Here is a 20,575-nt window from a genome sequence, read left to right as displayed (position 1 = left end):
CTTATGTGATGCAACAAATTACCCATGTATTTGATAATAGGTTCTATTAAAGATAATTTGAACAGACTTTGAATTTATTGTTTGTACATATATTACAGATATGTTACTTTGTTTCTGTTCTATTTTTTTAGAACATTCCAAGTGTATAAAATATTTCTATGATATTTTTGTTTGTTACCTTTCTTTAATAAAGCTCCTTAAATAAATGATCATAAAAAGTTTAAGAATGTGTTTAATAAATAAGATAGAATATGAAACAAAACCAACATAGATGGCTATCACAGAGGCCAATATCTATTTTAAAATAAAAATGGAACAAATGAGTGTTTAAGTCTCAAAATAAACTTCCGTGTGAAATCATTTCAACAGATGGCTGGATATGAGGGACTGCAGGTACTAGGACCTTTCTCTGCTTTCCCCACCCAGTAATTCCACTAACGAATATAACTCCACTAACCCTTGTCCTGTTGCCAATCTTACACTATACAAATGCAGCAGTGAATACATTAAACAGCATTGTCACCATAAACAGAAAAATACAGGAACAGTCTTAAAGGTTTAGCCTTTGGCAAGCTAGAACCAGCAATGGGGTGTGGATGTGAGAAATCAGTCAACAAGGGGTAAAACAGTATGCTTAGCATACTGAGTGGGGGCAGAACTATAGGGTCAGACTAAGCACATTGGACTACTCCTCTGCTTCTCTGAATCTATCAGACAATCCTCATTCTGGGATCTTGGCTTCCTAGGGTGAGACTAGCAGAACTTCCAGTTCAGATATTTTCAACTGGACCTCTAGGGAAACAGTGTAGAGTACAAGCCTAGCACCCCCTCACCTCTCTGCAGGGGACAGATATACATAGGCCCTCCAAATATTCTAGTCAGTTCCTTTGACTGAATGGGGGGCAAAGCACCTCAGGAAATAAACCCATTCAAAAAGGACAAAACCAAAAATTTAAGATTTTAAAACCAAAAATAGTTTTGTTTGGATGCTTGCACATACACACACAAACACAGGATCACTAAAACACTGAATATTTTCAGAGAAGCTGATTTACAAGTAAGCCATTTTCCTTCTTCCCTGCATTTATTAATGTACTTTAGGGAATTATTTGTTTATTGGGGTACATAAGTTTCCTGTTCTGGTTTTTTTAAACTAGTAGTACTATCCCTTTTTCTTTACTATAGGTGAACTAGTCACCCTGTAGCAAGGCGCTGCCATGTCCTCCTCGCTTCTGTCCCTTCTATGCCCACAAACCAGCAAGAGACCTCTGTGTTGGTGCAATCACCTGTGCTCTTTATTTACAGTATATTTTCCCACCACCTTCTAGCTACAAACAGTAGTAGAGCCACAGGGACTACTAGCTCCCACAGCCAGCAGAGAAGAGCTACCATTCCCTCTAATTCTCTGGCTCCTCCCTTACCTTCTCCTCCCTGGTTTCTTTCCTGCCAGCCTTTATGTAGCCCCTCACTAATGAGGTCAGCAGTGGTTCCGTTTGCCAATCAGGCCTGGGCTTACTTAGCCAGCTCCAATTCCCCTTTCTTGATTGGAGCTGGCATGACAGAGTCCTAGCTCAGATTTCCGTAGCCAGCACCCTATCACACACCCCAAACCTGCTTTGACCAAATAAATGAGGACAAAATGGAGGGGTCTGCTGGAACAGCCTCTGGGAAAACAGAAGGAAAAACTGCTCAACCAGACACTTCAAGGAAGAGGAAAATGTGAGCACTAGTGTTTTAGAACTGCTGAGCCATATAAGAGAGGAAGGACTATGCTGAGGCAATAGGAGAAAGAATTCATCCCCTGAAGCAACATGCTCAAACACTCCAGAGTAAAAGGGGCAAACTAGGGTCGGACAGAGCTTGGAGAAAGAAGGCTCACACATACACCTCCACTGCAGCTAGCCCCACATTCCATGGAGGTGGATGCATCTGCCCTGTACCTGTTAGGAAGTGTGCAGCTGGCAGGTCCCAGGTAACGACCCTAGATGAAGGAGGGGCAGACTGGACTGTGGAGAGCATGAGACACCAAGTGAGACAACTCCCTTTCATCTTGGAAGATGTACAGTCAGCATTTTTAACAGAAAATTTGATAAACCTGAATTCTGCAATGATAAAAATATTAATTAAAAGAGCTGTGCTGGTCAGAAAAAGGGAGCACACCCAAAATACCTAGAAACAGACTGAAGGAGTACTTGTGGCACCTTAGAGACTAACCAATTTATTTGAGCATGAGCTTTCGTGAGCTACAGCTCACTTCATTAGATGCATCTGATGAAGTGAGCTGTAGCTCACGAAAGCTCATGCTCAAATAAATTGGTTAGTCTCTAAGGTGCCACAAGTACTCCTTTTCTTTTTGCGAATACAGACTAACACGGCTGTTACTCTGAAAACTGACCTAATTGAATCACATGGTAAACTAAAGGAGCCCAAAAGTCGAGATCTGTGGAGACTCAAGGAGAAATATATATTTTTTCTCTATAAAATAAAGGAGTAACTGGAGCAGTACCATGAGAAATGTACTGTATCTCTCTCTGTTACGTAGCAAGTGAATTGCATAGGATATCTGGGATTTGGGGGGGGGAGGGGGTTCAGTGCCAAAGTTGGAGCCTACTGTTCAAATTAAGGAGCCACCTGCAATCTGAGATAAGACATAACACTGAAAGAAAAGTGACATGCAAAGGCAGTTCTACAAAACTTACATTCAAGTCCACCAATTCCTATTACCTGATGTTAAAAAAAAACTTTGAGAGACCATGTGAGGTTCCTTTTGTAAACTGTCACATAAGCAGAAGAGAGTATACTAAAACACAACTACTAGCAGAGCATTCTTCATTTTTCCCCTCATAGTATGGGCCAGACTTCCCTCCTCTCAATCATTAGGACCCCAACCCCACCTATGAGTGTTCAGTTAGGATTCTCCTGGTACCTACAGTAACTGCTCACATGGAAAAATAAGGATATAAAGAAATTATTTCATATGGTCACAGCTTTAAAGCATCATGATAGAAATTTCATTCACTAGTTTATAAATTCATCTGATTAAGATAACACATGGGAATTTACAGGTATTACTTTAATTACTGGAGGATACCCTCACTCTTATTTAAGGCCCCACTCCTACCTATCATGTATATACAAAAAATGATTGAACTGGAGCTAGTCAGACTACTCAAATGTATAAAAGGTTTCATGGGCAAGGCCTAAGTGATTTCCGTGTGTAGTGTGTACTCTCCAACAAAAAGAATTCTAATTCTTGGTATTTAAGAACAACCCATCAACTTTTGTATATCTTGTATAGCGATTAAAAATAGTCTTTTGCTAACTTGGTTTGAATCCCTACTATGATACTCAATACTAAATGCTGAGTAGTTGTTATAGCATTTACTTGGTAGCAAACACTAAGTTGTTCTACAGAACTAGGTCACCAACTAGCAGAAGCAGAAATCTACTTTGAAAGTCAGTTTCAGTAGTTAACTGACAGTCTATAGTAATTAGCAAGTTTCTGCACAGAACAGGCTGGCCCTAATAATGACATGTTTAAATTGGGGATGGTTCAGTCACTATACTAACAGGTGGCCCTTGACAGCTGGCATACTTGCTTTCAGTCACTCTTATTACAGGCACACACAGTACCTTTTGAATTCATTTTCTTTATTAAATGGTAATTAATTAGGAAAGATTTCAGAACTAATTTCAGCAAGCTCTAAACTCAGAACTGTCATGGTGAACATTTCTTCTATGAAGTGTGTTCTTACAGTCCGAGAGTTTCTTATTACCAATAGCTAACTCTCTATTTGACCAAATGAAAGTTAGTTCCATCCCTTTTTCATTGAAGAGCTACACTTATCTCACAAGAATTAAAAGATGCCCTATTAGAAAGCTTTGCACCACAGTAGAAGCTGGCCCAAAACCAAGGGTCATTAGATATTTATGTACTGATCTTGTAACATGAATTGAGATAAGTGTTTAGTTTCATTTTCTTAGATTGTACTTCTTGCAAAAGTTCTGTATCTGTAATAGTGGAAGGGGTATATAATCCTGAATTTGAAGTAGCTGAAAATGATTTGACTGATCATCAACCTACTACAAGTAGCCAGAAACTGATATTTCAGCAAAAATTATGGAATGAGGCAGTGCTAAGTGAGCTTTCATGGTTTTATCTTCTTCCAACATAGCTGTCCTGTGCGTTTTTAAAGATGAAGTTCAGTTCTTATTCCACTCTTACTAATGGATACAGCCATAAAAATGTAGAACAGCTACCAATACTGCTAGTCTAAAGAAGTTCAGCACTATAAAATTGCCATGCCATAATACACACCACCTTTTCATGGGATTGCAGAACACAAATTGCTTGCTTTTGAGACCCCCTTAAGAACAATTTAAACAAAGTATCAACGTGGATTTAATTTTCTTACAGTAACCCCCAAAGTACTTTAGTTTATTTTCATTTAATTACTTACGTAAACTTTAGGATAGGTGTATTTGAAAGCAAGATGGATTTAGGTAGCTTGTTGGCTTTGTACCAGCCTTGTCTGAGACCTAAGTCCAAGAACACATTATCATTTCCTGGCACCAGACCAGAGGGAGCAAAGTTGATAATCTCTGTAAGACTGTTAACCCACCTACAGATCTGCTCACTTATTCTCTATTGACTACATTTGTAGGACTTTACTACTAGCTGGTAGGATAAGATTTTTCCTCTAAACAGTGTACAACAAAAAAAGCTAGAAGCACATATAAAAAGCAAATCAAATTAATGGAATTGCAGAGCATTAAAGAAAAACAAAGAACACTGTTTTAAGGCAGTATTGTATGAATAAGACAACTATGGTTAACTCCTGCCAATTGAACTACACAGGCTAAAGCTAAAAGGCCACATTCTGCTTCAAGATGACACACAATTAAGATTTCTATAAAACGCAGCATGGATAAACAGCTCTCTTTTCCCAGCTATATCACACCACTATTTTCTCTTCTTGAATTTGGTGCACATCTCCAGAAACTTGCTTTGTACTGTAAGGTTCACTTATGCAGCTCACCATCATAGGGTGTCATGCATGTTCTTTTGCTGCTCCTGTAAATAGGCTCTCATAGCTTAAGCAGCAGAAATAAACTGGAAAAGATATTGTCTGTTCTACTCTGTGTCAGCTCTTAACTGTGCACCTGGACAAAAATGCTGTTCTGGATATGATTCTCACATACACCTATTTCCAACACGCAAAGTGGGAAAATATGAGGTACTTCTAGAAAATTAACACCATTTGTCTTACTATATTATGCACTTTTCCCCAACTGATCTGTCTGGGTTAACCTCTTAGAGGTAGACAACACTTCATAGCCTGAACTCAAACAAGCTTCTACACACAACACTAAACTCACCTGGATCAGAACTTGCAGTACTTTCAGCAACGGGCTTTTGCTGAGCAAACAATTACAAATTTCCTCTTTGCAAACCTGCCACAAAAAGGGTTCACTGAAGACTACAATGAGATGACAGAACTAATTTCACATGCAGACTAAACTAGATTTGAACTAAAGGTTCTAAGAGTGAAAAACTGGTGCAATAAGTCAATGTGACACTTTATTCCTCATATTGAAGAGATTTACACTTTAATATCTAAAGAATGTTACTCAAAAACAATCAGTTTTACAACTTTATGTAAAAAATACATAATTCAAAAATAATTTGGTCCGGTTCTTCCTGGTAGCCGTTTGCATCAAAGGGATCCAGTGTGTACAGTATGCCAGATAATGTAGTGAGAATTACTGCCCACCTTAACTAACAAGTAGTGATAACAGTTGAACAGAAGGCTCAGACAAGTAGTACATTTATTCATGTTAAATTACTTTCTGTAGCTATATGAAGTTAACTGTGTCCACTGAAGGTTAACTTGAGTCAAACTGCTCCTTTTCATTCTTTATAGTACAACAATGATTTTTGCACACACACACAGGAAACAGTTATAAGAGAACCATAAGGGTTTTTACAGAAAAATACAAGATTTCTCTCAGAAGTTTGTCTGTACAAGACAGTGCCCACTAATAACAAAATAGGAGTCACTTTTAAGAATTAATTCCCAGTTTTCCCCTCTTTCTTTAGGGTAGGCCTAAATCACCTGACCTATTATTCTAGGTCTCTTTTAGAGATAATGTTTCACGTTTAACAAGAGAAACTGTCTTGGGAGGAGGAGATATTTCAGTACATTTTTCTTGCAGCTACCTCTCCTGTCATCTTTTCTTTCCTGTTATCTAATTTCTCTCTTCCTTTCCCAACTCTATCAAAACTTCCGCAAGATATTGCATCAGGGGCACCGGAACAGGGGTGAGAGGGAGGAGGGCCATGGCCCCCCTGACTTTTTACTGGCCATAAGGGTGAGCACCACGGGGAGGGGTGGAGAGAAGCAAGCGGGGGCCAGTGCCTTGGGGGAAAGAGACAGCATGAGGAGATGAGGCCTTGGGGGGGAAGGGGTAGCACGAGTGGGTGAGGCCACAGTTCGGGCATCTGTGCCCGCCCACACTTTTAGGGCGCTTTCACTGCTCCTGTATTTCACTGAACATACAATATTCTAAACAACATATTTCTGAAGTTGCAAGTACCTGTGTTTATATACACAAATATCTGAACTGTAAAATACATTTTCTCATTTGTATCATAACAGTATCAATAAATCATCAGTGACTTCCATTCCCATAAAACTGACATGATTTCAATATAAAATATTAGTATATTACTATGTGATCAAGTGGATTAGCAGCCATAAACTGATGTAAAAGGATTAACCTGATTTAATTCACTTTAACCACATAAGTATATACTGGCATACAAACAAATTTTTATCAAGCCATACATCAAACCAATTCATAGTTTGAAATTTCTTTAATAGACAGGACAGATAATATATGACCTGGTCATTTACGGACAGTATTATTCTCCAGTTGCTATTAAAAAATTGAGATGCTTTAAAAAACATTTAATTCCAGCATTGTTAAGACTAGCCCAGTAATCAATGCTTCTCTCTCCCTTTTATATTTCTATAAAAGTTTCTATTAAATTGGCTTAACATTTATAAGAGTTGCCAGATAGGATTCAGGCTCTGGTTTTGCCATTCTATATAACAAATAAGCATAGCAAGAGACTATGGAAGCTCACTCTTTAATATTATCTCCCAATCCCTTCTCACGAGTACAACAGATATCAATATGAACAGTACAACTGAAGATTTCAATAAAGTTAAAAACAGATACACAAAGAAAAGGTGGGGGAGGGAGGGGAGATATGTGGTTTGCTGATTCTACATTATATTTTCAGCATTATTTCTAGATTATTGACTAAAGTTTACATTGTGAAACGTAAAGTCTATATTCACCTCCACCTCCCTTACGCCTTTAAAAGAAGAATTATGGGCCTTCCTAGTGACCTCAAATGTGAAATATGGGACTCTTTCTGCTCTCATTTCCTACCTTTTGACTACCTATCCCCCACAAAAAAAAAAAAAAAAAAAATAAGAAACCAGCCGCAGGTCCACGAGTGGCCCAGAACGTTTTTCAGAGTGTTGCATAAATTTATAGTGCCAAACATCTTAACTTTGTGCTGCACATCAGAAGTTAGCTGTTAAGGGTTTGTTGTTGTTGTTTTTTAATGGAACTGATAGGAACTAAACTGCCAGGGAGAACACAGCCTTGCTATAAAGTGAATTAAACACCGAACTGCCACACTGCTAGAAGGACCAAATATAGAACGCTACTGAGCCACCCCTCACCCTCCCCTCCTCCCCCAGAAACTCGTTCCTATCTCCCTGGGAAAGAGACGGGTCTGAGGAGACTGGGGAAGATACCAATTACAACACACGCGCGGCCACTTCTATGACCTCCAGCTAGGTTTCAAGCAGTGGCGGAGAAGCCCCAGTGAGACAGACAGGGCGGCTGTCACACGGCACTACCCAGCTCCAGACACAGGCCTGCGTGCCGGGCACGCCAAGCACAGCGGGCCACCTTGCTAAGGCAGTGAAAGGGGACCGTGGCTCACAGGTGTCAGACACCAGAGCCTGTCTCCAGGGCTCTCGGCGGGGAGGTGAGTCCCCGTGACAGTGGCCCCACGTCAGGGAGCCGGGCAGGCCCCCAGGGAGAAGGGCAATACGGCGGTTAGCCCCCGTGCACGGTTGGGGCGGGGAGGGAGACATCACAGCCGGGGACTGAGCGGGGCTGCCCCCTACGCAGCAGCTCAGCGCGCTCTTCCGCCCCGTGCCTCCACAGGCCCCGGGGGCGGAGCGGGCTCGGCCTGGCCAGCACCAGAGCCAAGACAAGGAGCCGACGACGGCTCCTCCCTCGCCAGCTGCTGTAGCAGTTAGCCGGCCACCTGGCAGCTGCTCCGCCCGGCCCCAAGGAGAGAGAGGCGCCCCCTGGCCGTCTCTGCGTTGCCGCTGGCGCCGGCGCCACCTGAGAGGGTGCACCGAGAACCAACGACCCTCGACGCACCGAGTCCCAACCACCCCAGCTCACCGTGCCTCCAGCCCGGCCCACTCTCCGGCTCGCTCCACAGCCGCACCGAGCCCGTGTCCCTCTCCCCCGCACAAGCTTGGCGGCGTCTGACAACTGCGTTCTCCCATTGGCCACCCCTCCGCGTGAGGTTAGGCGCCGCCATCCGCCCATTGGCGCGGCCCCGTGTGTACACAACCCGCCCGCCAATCCGAGAGACAGCCGGGGAAGGGGCGGGGCACAGACCGAGCTAGTTCTAGAGGGTCGTGCTGGGTACGAGCCGGGCTTTCCTATCGCGGCCGCGTTAACCGTGAGCCAGCCCTGGTCCCGGCGCGAGGGGGGAGCTGCGGTGCCGGGGTGGCCCGGCTCCCTCTCCCCGCGCTCACACAAGGGGAGGGGGCGCTCCCTCTTAGCAGGACTGACATCCACCGCCAGCCCGAGGGGTGGCTGACGCTCAGCCAGGACTCACCACGCCTACACTGGTGGGAGACAGACTCACCCAGGACTGGCTGCTCCCCCGCGGGGCGGATACCAGACTTTTAACCGTCTCTCCCCCGTCACACCCGCCCCAAGGGGGAGGAGCGGAGACATTATCTCCCATGATGCCCAGTGCGTGGATGGCCGGAAGGAACAGAGCTGGTGGAGGAGGTGGACATCTCCAGTTCATGGCCCCGCTGCGGGCAGATGAGAAGGAGGCCCTGTCCCCAGAGACTCACCCCATCACACTGGCTGAAGTACTTAGGGAAGTATTTTGGCATGGAGACATCAAACTACCATATTAATCCAATACAGCCCTTTAGTGAAACCGTGCAGGGCAGGATGCCTGGAGGTTGGCTAGTTCATTACATAGTTTATAATGACATTGGTCATAGTCACAAACTAATATTACATTCATATTTTGACATACATGTGCTAAGGCTGAAGGTACAGAAATCTAAATATTTTATACCACTGACACTACGAAGTTGCATATTTGGTGAATATGCATTGTCTTAATTATACTCTGCATAGGTCATAAACAAGACAGTAAGCATAACGATTACTAGGGCTTTATCGTGACAAGACTACAACACATGACAAAAATTAATAGTGTTCCTGACTGGTTTTGGCATCAGTGGGAGTTGGTAGTCAAACAACTCTGCCAGCTCCCTAAGATGCTGCCTTTGAGCTTGCAGCGGGAGAGACTTAAAGAGACTGTATCCGATGAAGTGAGCTGTAGCTCACGAAAGCTTATGCTCAAATAAATTGGTTAGTCTCTAAGGTGCCACAAGTACTCCGTTTCTTTTTGCGAATACAGACTAACACGGCTGTTACTCTGAAACTTAAAGAACTGTGTTCTTCTAAGCAATTTTTCTATTATTAAAGTCCTGAAAGTCTCTGACTAGAAAGTTGGCCTACAGCCCAACGCCTAGACATATACCAGGAGTATTGTCTCATCTCTTCAATCCATGATACTGTAGATCCGTTGGGATCAGAATCACCATTTCAGGTTAATAGTCCCAGCCAGAGTCGTAACTAAGCATTTTAGCACATGGGGCTAGCAAGCATATTTGTGCCCCCTCAAAGTGATGAGTGGGGAGGCATGTAGGGTCACATGCCACCCAAGATTTCTGTCTTCCATTGAGCACAGAGTTTTTCAAACTGTAGGGGGTGCCTCACTAAGGGGATGACTCCCACAGCTTGAAAGAAGCCAGGGCATAATATCAAAAACCACTACTGACAGATTTTGCTACCAGTTACTGACACCTATGGATGTTCTTTTTCTGTCCTGTCACAATTTGTTACTTCCTTTCTCACTGGTGAAAGGATAGCACATTTTGATGGATAGGTACATGTCATAATTTGCTATCTCTCACCTTTGTCATCTTCTGGTCCAGGGGTAGCAAAGGGCATCAACCATCCATCACAATTTGCTACCCCTAGACCAGAGGATGACAAAGGTGAGAGATAGCAAATTATGACAGATGGTTGATACATAGCCATGGATGGTGCACCACACTCTGAACCCATACAAAAGCTCCTGGTGAGTACACTCACCACTGACACAAAGAGCCAAGTAGGCACACGCACAAATGGCATACTAATCGCAGTGACTGTATGCTGACATAACTTGAGTTAACATAAGTTTGTAGTGTAGTGATAGGCCTTAGGTATATGAATTGCTTGGGAGAAGTAACCACCAAAGTATGAGGCTAAGCCAAGATTCAGCCAGAGGTTTAGACTCCTACTTTTGTGCATCTGGACCTCTGGCACCCTAAAGACTCAGGAGGAAAAAGGCACATAAAAAGAACTAATATGATTTTTTTTTGCTTTTTAATTTCATGACTTAGGGGTGTATAATTCATGATTTTTCAATTCTTGTGGTTGTCAAGCAACCTTGGGGTTGTAGATGTGTGTTCATTATGTTGTGAAGGCCAAAACTATAACTGGGTTCAAAAAAGAACTATATTTAAGTTCCTGGAGGCTAGGCCATCAGCCAACATAGTTAGGGATGCAACCCCAAGTTCTGTTGTCCCTAGCCTCTGACTGCCAAAAGATGGGAGTGGATGACAGGGGATGAATCACTCAATGACTGCCTGTTCCGTTCATTCCCTCTGAAGCACCTGGCACTGGCCACTGTTGGAAGACAGGATACTGGGCTAGGTGGACCATTGGTCTGACTCAATGTGGCCGTTCTTACGTTCAGTAAAAATTACAGTAGATTTTTTGCCTTTGAGAAGGATTTAATATGAGATAGCATACTGCCCTAAGTGAATATTTGGGAACCAAGTTCTACACACAAATAGTAACATGCAAAAAAGCACTAAAGGGCTGGATTGAAAGGCAAAATAACAGTTCAGAAAGGCAATCCCCATTGGAGGATCAAATGAAAATTAAGACGTTTTGATACCACGCCAGAAAATCAGTCAGACTCGAAGTCACATGATCCAGCAGAATAAACTTGTGCTATAAAAAGAAAAAGAAAAATTTAGAATTAAAAATTCCATATTAAAAATCACAGTAAAAACATCGGATGTGCTATACTAAATATACAGATGTCATCGATAAAACTACTAGCAATTACTTATTTACAAATATTTTCAATGATTATTTGCTATAAAATATAAATTAAATAGCACAATGACATCCATCTACACAATGTTAAAGGTAAATGATGAAGTGCTAAGAGTAATAAAAATAAGATTTTAAAAAGTAAACAATTAGATGATCAAACTTATATTTAAAAGGGATTACAAGAAAGGGAGTGCAATTGAGTGAATCACTGCAGCAGATAAGATAAATTTGCAAACTGCTAGGAAAGACTTTATACAGACATTAACTAACAAGGGATTCTTTTAAACAAAACGTGTGACATAGTTTTTAGGGATATATGTAAGATATTTCACTGAATCAAGTTTCCTTTAGCACCTCAGCACATTATATCAGACAGAGAAGAGCTGTCATGTCAAGGCATTGGGACACCTTGTGCCTTTCAGGACACAGCCCTGGGAATCATGTGCTGAGATGTACTGTCCTGTGAGAGGGGAAATAAAAAAATTCCTCTGCCCCCACTCTATCTTTGCAAAGACAGCAGGTTGTTAACCCCACTTTTATCCCCCTGCCCCTCCCTGTGCCAGGGTTTTGCTCTCTGCCAGAGCCTGTACCCTTGGGCTTAACCCCGGCTCCTGCTGTTTCTTCCTGATTTTGTCCCTTAGCTTCCCCTGCCTCCAACTTGACCCCAGTTTGACCCAACTGGGCAGTCAGTTTCTGCCCCCTGCACAAACTCTGTCATCCCCCCCAAAACTCCTTTAACCTCCGTGAACAGCAGCAGATTTTAATCCCCAGTGAAAGGAGCAGCTACAGCAGCTGTTACTAAGCATGCTCAGTATGAGCCAAGAAGCACACACAGAGTCCTGCCAGCCATGGTCCTAGCACCAGGGTGAGCCTGCTCCAGCCGGGTCCGTGATCCTGCAGGGAAGGGGGTGGTGCTGAGCACCCTAAACTCTGGCCAATACTGCTGGAACTGATCCTGTGGAGATTGGGAGCTGATGTTGCTGGGCCAGGTCCTGCATGCCACCCCATTTTTGCACCCCTATTGGCTCTGTGCATTGGGCCGCTGCCATGCCCTACTTACGGCCCTTTCTCCAGCCATTAGCTGGACCTGGGCAGCGACCCTTTTCCCACTCACCTCTGTACAGAAGTTTTAAGTCTATCCAGCCTCTTGCCTTAAACTGTGATGGCCCCAGAAAGCCAGTCTGCCTAAAGGCTACCAGTTAGGCTGTGCTTTCTTTCTGAGGAAACTGACAGTGTTTTTACCAGTGATCCTACAGCTCTGTCTCAGCAGAGTACATTTATTTTAAGGACAAAAAATAGCAGATTGAGAAAACACAGAACAACAATAAGAACCATAACAAGAGTTTCCCTATGCATGCTAAAACCTGACTAGAGGTCACCCATCAGTCTTATGGGCCCAAGTAAGCCAAAGTCTTTCCAATCCTCCTACAAGGGCTGGACCTGCCCCGTTGGACAGAGGGCTCTGTCCATTTCCTTAATCAAAACAAAGGCTCTGTGTCAGTTAAAGCTCAGCTTTTTATACCAAAGCCCCTTCTTTGTTTGAGTCTCTTGAAAACCCAGTTTAAATCAGTATATGCAAATACCCAAGTGGGGGGTGGTTTTCTGGAGTTGTTTACAACCTCCAGGGTTATCACCCACCTCCCCCACTGTTTAACGTTCCTCTAATAGCTGTAATTACCTTCTCCCATGGAGTAGAACATATTCATATGCAAGCAGAGTCAGGATGAGCTCCACCCTGACATCTGGTGGTGAGGTGTGGCAAGTTGTGGAAAAGAACTTCAGGGGCTGATCTCATTTGCATAGGCACACCCACCCCGCCTAGAATGAGGCCATAGCTGCCCAAATGGTCAGTTTGGCTGCTGTGGGATCCCCAGTGTCTCTGTTATTGGGGCAGGAAGAATAAATTGTTATTACCCTGATTATGGGAATCAAGGACAGTGGAACTGTACTTGGCCTTTTGTTATGATGGAGGGACTCGCCATCAACTTAGGAGCACTCGCTAGGCAAGGGACATGGGTTCCAAAACACTGTGAAGGGGGAGCTGCTGGAAACAGGTATTAATACTTGGTGGCATGGGCCCCCTGGTGAAGGCCTTACATGCTAATTGTACTTCCTCCTCTCTCCACTGTGGAATATCAGAGCTAATTTTGATTCTATTAGGAGTCTAGTTACAGGCTGCTGAGTTGAATTCACTTTGGGCTAATGGTGCACCAGCACTGAGGCTCCCCTACTATAAGCTGAAATCACAAAAGAGCTAAACTTACTAAGAGCTGAAATCATTGAGTGTTGTGTTAAGTGTTGGGGGAGCCTGAAGATATATAGTGGAGCAGTTTGCAGGATGGTGAGCGGAGTGGCTGGTAGAGCAAAGCAGTTTGCGGGACGGTGAGCAGAGTGGCTGGTGGAGCAGAGCAGTTTGTTGGATGCCTAGAGCAGCTCATGGGGCGGCTGGCAGAGTGGAGCCCCATGGAGAGGTGGGGACATCAGATTTGGACCACGTAAGGTGCCCCTTAACCCTCCCCCCCCATCTCCACCCAGGTTGGAAGGTAAAACTCTGCAGATAAACTTTTGAACTCTGGGGCTGCCCTGACCAGAGACAGAGACTTTGGGGTGGATGGACTCAAGAACCAAAGGGAAAAGACATGCCCCAATTTGCTTGGGGTGGGTTTTTTGCTCATGGGTTGTGTTATGAATCCTGTTGGTGGTGTTTCCCCAACATAATGCCACATTGTTTCTCTCTGTTATTAAAAGGCTTTTTGCTACACTCAGACTATGTGCTTGCGAGAGGGGAAGTATTGCCTCTTAGAGGCGCCCAGCGGGGGTGGTATATATTTGTCACTGGGTGGGGGCTCGAGCCGGTTTTGCATTGTGTTATTGGAACGGAACCCCTAGATACTGAACCCGGCCCTTGTTGCTGCCAACTGTGACAGGCAGAAGGGTTACACATACATAAGCCATTCATAAATTTAATACAATGGCTCCTAAAGATGCTGTATGGGATTGTAATATCTATCTCAGTCAGGAACATAGGCTCCTATAATTTCTGGGGGGCAGCCGCTTATCACAAAGGTCTGCTCTACACCCACTTTTAGTACCTGCATAACTATTTTCGTTGGGAGTGTGTAGGTTTGTTTATTTTTTTTCCAAAGTAGCTATATCAATACATCCCCTAGAGTGAATGCAGTTAGAACAGTATAAAAGGTGACTTGCAGCAATAAGTTATTCCCTTTCCTGTATGTGATTAAGCTACACCACCAGTGTAACTGCATCCACACTGAGGGCGTTGTACTGTTTTTTAACTGGTACAGTTAAAGTGGTACAAATTGGGTGTATACAACAAGAACTAATACACAGCTACTGGGCTTTTTTTGCTCAGCTGGTAGAAAAAACGGTTACCTACCTTTTCGTAACTGTTGTTCTTCGAGATGTGTTGCTTATGTCCATTCCATTTTAGGTGTGTGTGCTCACGTGCACAATTGTCGGAGATTTCTGCGTTAGTGGTAACCATAGGGCTGGCTGTGGTGCCCCCTGGAGTGGCACACTCATGCAGCAGTATATCAGGCGCCGCTGGACCTACACCCTCTCAGTTCCTTCTTGCTGGTAACACCGAGAGAGGGTAGAAGGGTGAGTAATGGAATGGACATGAGCAACACATCTTGAATAACATTTACAAAAGGCTAGTGTCTGTTTTTTCTTCTTCAGGTGCTTGCTCATGTCCATTCCATGCTAGGTGACTCACAAGCAGTACCCCCAGAGATGGGCTTGGAGTTCACAGCTTAGCAGCTTGCAGTACTGCCCTACTGAAGCCAGCATCATCCCGGGCCTGCTGGGTAAGTGCATAGTGGGACGTAAAGCTGCCCTGCAGATGTCCTGGATAGGTACTTGGGCCAGAAAGACTGCTGAAGAGACCTGCACCCTGGTAGAGTGGGTGGTGATGATCGCCAAGGGTGGCATCTTCACTTGATCATACCAAAAATGAATGGAGGCAGTGATCCAAGAGGAAATCCTTTGAGCGGATACAGAGCAACCTTTCATCCTGTCAGCCACAGAGACAAACAACTGCATTGACTTATGGAATAGCTTGGTCCTGTCAATGTACAAGGCTAAAGCCCTCCTGACGTCCAGGGCATGCACCTGGCATGCAGCTTGCATGCCTCCTCCAACTTATGTGTCCTCAGAAGGAAGACCAGTAAGTAAATGTCTTGGCTCAAATGAAACTGAGAGACTACCTTTGGAAGGAAGGCCAGGTGTGGTGTCAGCTGGCCACTGTCCTTGTAGAAGACCATGTAAGGTGGTTTCGAGGCGAGCGACCAAACCTCAGATACCTGGCAGGCCGATGTCACTGCTATTAGGAATGAAGAAGGAGAGAGCAGGAAGCCAGAGGCTAAAAGGGAGGACCCGTGAGCCGCAACAGCACCAAATTCAAGTCCCATGGAGGCATGGGATCCCTAATGTGCAGGTAGAGGCGCTCTAGACCCTTAAGGAATTTGGCTGTGATATCCTGAGCAAAAACTGACCTGACCTCGAATGGCAGGTGGAAGGCTGAGATGGCCACTAGATGGACCTTGATCGATGAGAGGGACAAGCCCTGGAGTCACCGACGAGGCTGGGGCCATGAAGGGAACTCCTTCCAGCACCAACGTGGGATCCTGCCACCAAGTGAGAGATGACAGTATGCTGTCCGGAATCCTGATCACCTGGTCCATGTGGTGCTGGATGGGGACATAGACTGACACCAGCCACGTCTGTAGGGATCTGGGGCAGAGTCTTGTGCACCAGACCATGGAAGTGCATGCTACCATATGACCCAACAATCGCAGGCACGTATGGGCGGTGGTGAGCGGGTGGGCTCACAGGCCTGAGATGAGGTCTCCTATGGCTTGGAACCGAGTCTTGGGGAGGAAGGCTCTGGCTCGAGTGGAGTCGAGAACTGCCCCAATAAATTTTATGCGCCGTACTGGAGTTAGGGTTGATGTATTCTAATTTATTATCAGCCCTAGGTTGCGGGAGGTGGAACAGACCAGATCGATACGTTTCCACACCAGATCTGGGGACTGGCTCCTTAACCCCCAGTTGTTGAGGTACAGGTAAATTTGGACTCCTCAACGTCACAGGGAAGTGGCCACTGGCACTTTGTGAACACTCTCAGGGCCGACAAGAGGCCAAAGGGCATCACCATGAACTGGAAATGGCACTGGCCCAATGTGAAACAGAGGAAGCGCCAATGCCCCGGGAAAATGGAAATATGGAAGTATGCATCCTTTAAATTGAGGGCGGCATACCAGTCTCCCAGATCCAGGGAGGGAATGATGGAGGCCAGGGAGACCATGTGAAACTTCAACTTCTTCAGAGACTTTTTGAGGCGAAGCAGCTCCAGGATAGGTCTGAGGCACCCTTTTTCCTTCAGAATTAGAACACAGCAGGAGCAGAATCCTCTGCCTTCCATGTTCAGAGGAACCTCTTCCACTGCCCCAAGGCCCAGGAGGTTTTCAACCTCCTGAATGAGGAGTTGCTTGTGAGAAGGGTCCCTGAAGAAGGATGGGGATGGGAGGCGTAGTCAGCTATAAATTGCAGGGTATAACCTGAAGAAACTATCGAGCACCCAGCAGTCTGATGTGATACGGGACCAGGCTGACTAGAAAGGGTGGAGGTGATTGAGAAAGGAGGGGGATGGATCCGGTACAGTGGCTGGGGCGGTCATCCTCACACGCACCCTCAAAATGGCTGTTTCTGGTCTCCCTGATTTTTGGGAGGGTCAGGCTGCACCGCTGGGTGGGAAGACGATGGATAACGTCTCTTAGGCCCCCTGTCCTTGTCCTTCCTCCTGTAGGAGCCTGACCTGGAAGGACCTCGACTGCAGCAGAAGGGGCGGGGGTGGAGGATGGAAGGCTTCCTAGACTGCTGAGCAGGATGCTGGCCCAAGGAGCGGAAGGTGGCTTGGGAGTCCTTACCCATGGAGCCTTGAGTCAGTTATCTTGGAAAAGAGCCCTCTACCCTCGAAGGAGAGGTCCCGGATTGTGGCCTGCATTTCAGGAGACAGCTCAGAAGCCTGCAACCACAAGCTGTGTCTCATGGCCACTGCTGACGCGACCACCCGGGCTGCCAAGTCCGTAGTGTCCCAGGCCATCTGGAGGACTCCCCTGGCTACCGCTGTGCCTTCGCTCACTAACACTGTGAACTCTTTGGCATGATCCTGCAGGAGGGCTCCATGAACTTGTTAAAGGAGTCCCACAGGTTGAAGTTATAACATTCCAGGAGGGGCTGGTGATTAGACACTTGGAACTGCAAGCTGGCCGTCGAATAAACCTTTTGGCCAAACAAGTCCAATCTCTTAGCGTTTTTATTGTTCGGTGTTCCGCTAACCTGTCCCTGCCTGTCCTTTTCATTAACTGTGGACACAACCAGGGGGAGGAGTCGCACAAATACTCAAAGCCCTTTGCAGGGACATAATATTTCTTTTCCATCTTCTTGGAAGTCAGCAGAATAGAAGAGGGAGATAGCCAAATCGTTGTGGCAATCTTGAGGACCCCAGCGTGGATGGGCAATATGACCCATGCTGGGGTGGTGGCTGAGATGACGTTAAAGAGGTTGTCAGCCTCCTCAGCGACCTCCTCAATTTGCATACCAAGGTTTTCCGCCACCAGTTTAAGGAGGGCCTGGGTGCTCTTTAAATTCATTTGCGGGACTGCTAGGGCAGGATGGCCCTGTGACCGCCTCGTCCAGGGACGATGAAAATGGTACCTCCTGTGGGAGGGTGTCGTTCCCTTCCTTTGTGGGGAGGGTTTCCTCGGTGCCGGGATGCGATGCGCCACATTGGCACCACATTGTGACCGCGGTGCCGTGGCTGGCTTGTTCGATGCAGCCAGGGAGGGCTGGGATTATTGGACCAGCATGCCCAGCCCTCCCCATGGGTTCCAGTATGGCTACTGGGGGAGCCACAGTCCCTGCTGCACCAGTGCCATGGCTGGTGCCACCTCAGGCTCCAGCATTGGTGGGGAGGAGCCCCTCCTCAGCAACAGGCTGGTGGTCTGACCCTGACCATTGTCCCTCTGGTGACCACGGTGGAGCCGTCAAGGCCTGGGTGTTTGCTGACTCTGGTGGGCGAGTGGCAGGGCGATGGTGAGTAGCGCTGCCTTTCTGAGGAACAGCACAGGGGCGAATGAGACCGGTTCAGAGATCCCAAACGATCCCTCCAGGATGGCGACCAACGTCTGGAAGACAGCCTGGGAGTGGGTGACCGGCGCCTCAGCGACCTGTAGCCAGATGATTGCCGGTACCAGAGGTATGGTGAATGGCGCCTCGAATCCGGAGTCCCACACCTAGTAGGTGGGGATCTCGCTGGAGACCGAGGCCTCCGGGCTGGAGAGCTGGGACACAGTGCCAGGATCCAAGGTCTCGGCGATGGGGACCTGTGCCTGCAGTCCAGAGACTGGAGGAAGTTATGCCAGTCTATGCTGCTGCACTCCGGTGGGCTTGTCCTTCGGTGCAGGGGGCAAAGCCACTTCTGTCACCTGACGTGGCACCTCCGGAGCCCACTGGCTCTGCTCTCTAGCTGCTGGGACCGCTTCGAGCACTGAAGACCTCACAATAGGCTGGGAGCCCCTGCTGCTGCCCGAAGTGTGAGGCAGGTCCCAAGCCGGACTGGGAGGTCCAAGCTCAGCGTCACCCCGCAAAGCCCCAAAGTGGGCGCATGGCCTGACACAGGTCATTTGCCCATGGCCCCTCTATCCTTCAGTGCTGAGGGACTTTGCTTCTTCTGCCACTTCCTTGGCACCCCCAAAAAGGGAGTGGAGCCAGGCAGAGTCCGGTGCCAGCAGTGCACTGCGCTGCGCACCAAGGCTGATGCACTCCGTATGGGTTCTGCGGTGGAAGGCTCCAACACAGGGCGAAGAGCAGCCTCCATCAGGATGGCCCTCAACCAAATATCTTGCTCCCTCTGGGTCTGAGGGCAAAAGTTTTTGAAGATGCAACACCTATCTTTCCTGTGGCTTTCTCCCAGACACTTGAGACAACTGTCATGGGGATCACTGATCGGCACTGGCCTGCTGAATGCTGAATACAACTTGAAGCCGGGAGAGTGGGGCATGCCCTGCTCAGGGCAAAGTCCCAACAGGGACTCTAAGTAATGAACTTAACACTATCAACTATGAACTATATACAACAACCAGTAGAATGAAGTCTATGAGAAAGGCTATGAAGAGATTATTAGTGCTCTTGCGATGCAAGGCAAAGTGCTCCAACCAACCGTCATGGGTAGTAAGAAGGAACTGAGAGGGCATAGGACCAACGATGCCTGATATACCGCTGCATGAGCACACCACTCCAGAGGCTGCAACAGCCAGCCCTACGGATACCGCTAAGGCAGAAATCTCTGACAACTGTGCATGTGGGCGTGCACAGACCTAAAATGGAATCAACATGAGCAAGCACTCGAAGAAGAATAGTTGCTTGTTGCATAGCAGGCCAAGTTATTCGGGGGAAAGGAGAGCCTGTTGGGGGAACTGGAAAAAGTAAAATCTTCAGCTTAATACACACTGCAGATTTCATATAGCATACCTTCGCATTTACAGCAATACCATTCACTGTAATTTCTAGATGTGACACCTATCCAGGGAATAGTAAGACCTGCAATGGAACTCCTTGCCTCCCAGTCTCTTCTGGTCTTATTTTCCCACTCAAAAGACTGACTGGCACTTCTTCTGTTTGCAGTGACTAGCAAAAACAAAACCTTCAAAGGAATACTGAGAATTAACCTGTTATTAACGATTAAATAGAGCTGTGCAGACAATAACTAAATTCAGTCGTTTACGCGGCCTGTGTCCAGGGTCTAACTCAAACAACATACGCTTCCCGTTTACTGAAGGGGAAGAGGGTAAGAAGCAGCTGGCATAGGTGGCGGCAACAACAAAAAAGCTTCCTCTGTCAGTTTTGCACCAATGAGAGTTTCCCTTCTCTGTCCACTTTAAGGCAACAGCACAATTGTGGCCTTACCAGGTAGGAAAATCTGACCCTATATTCCTTAAATGAAAGCTTAGGTTCTGGAGCACAA

At 46.1% G+C, this 20,575-nt stretch overlaps 2 protein-coding genes across 5 annotated transcripts in view; both read right to left on the bottom strand.

The window, feature by feature from the left end:
* The window catches only part of TFDP2 (transcription factor Dp-2), a 156,772-nt gene extending 148,157 nt beyond the window's left edge, over window positions 1-8,615 (bottom strand). The window contains exon 1 of one of the 2 annotated variants that reach the window (XM_078854421.1): window positions 8,500-8,615. The gene's annotated coding sequence lies outside the window, so the exon portion shown is untranslated. The remainder of the gene's footprint in view (window positions 1-8,499) is intronic. The other variant, XM_073359797.2, reaches the window with a different exon arrangement.
* Window positions 8,616-11,190: 2,575 nt separating this feature from the next.
* The window catches only part of GK5 (glycerol kinase 5), a 101,107-nt gene continuing 91,722 nt past the window's right edge, over window positions 11,191-20,575 (bottom strand). For all 3 annotated transcript variants that reach the window (XR_012160785.2, XR_013636348.1, XR_013636349.1), the window contains 2 exons: window positions 20,083-20,254; window positions 11,191-11,421 (listed from right to left, as the gene is read on the bottom strand). The gene's annotated coding sequence lies outside the window, so the exon portion shown is untranslated. The remainder of the gene's footprint in view (window positions 11,422-20,082; window positions 20,255-20,575) is intronic.

This window comes from Lepidochelys kempii, chromosome 9 (assembly GCF_965140285.1).
Source record: "Lepidochelys kempii isolate rLepKem1 chromosome 9, rLepKem1.hap1, whole genome shotgun sequence".
NCBI classification, from domain to species: Eukaryota; Metazoa; Chordata; order Testudines; family Cheloniidae; genus Lepidochelys; species Lepidochelys kempii.
Note: the sequence above shows the minus strand (reverse complement) of the source record. Positions and strands in the feature narration are given on the sequence as shown.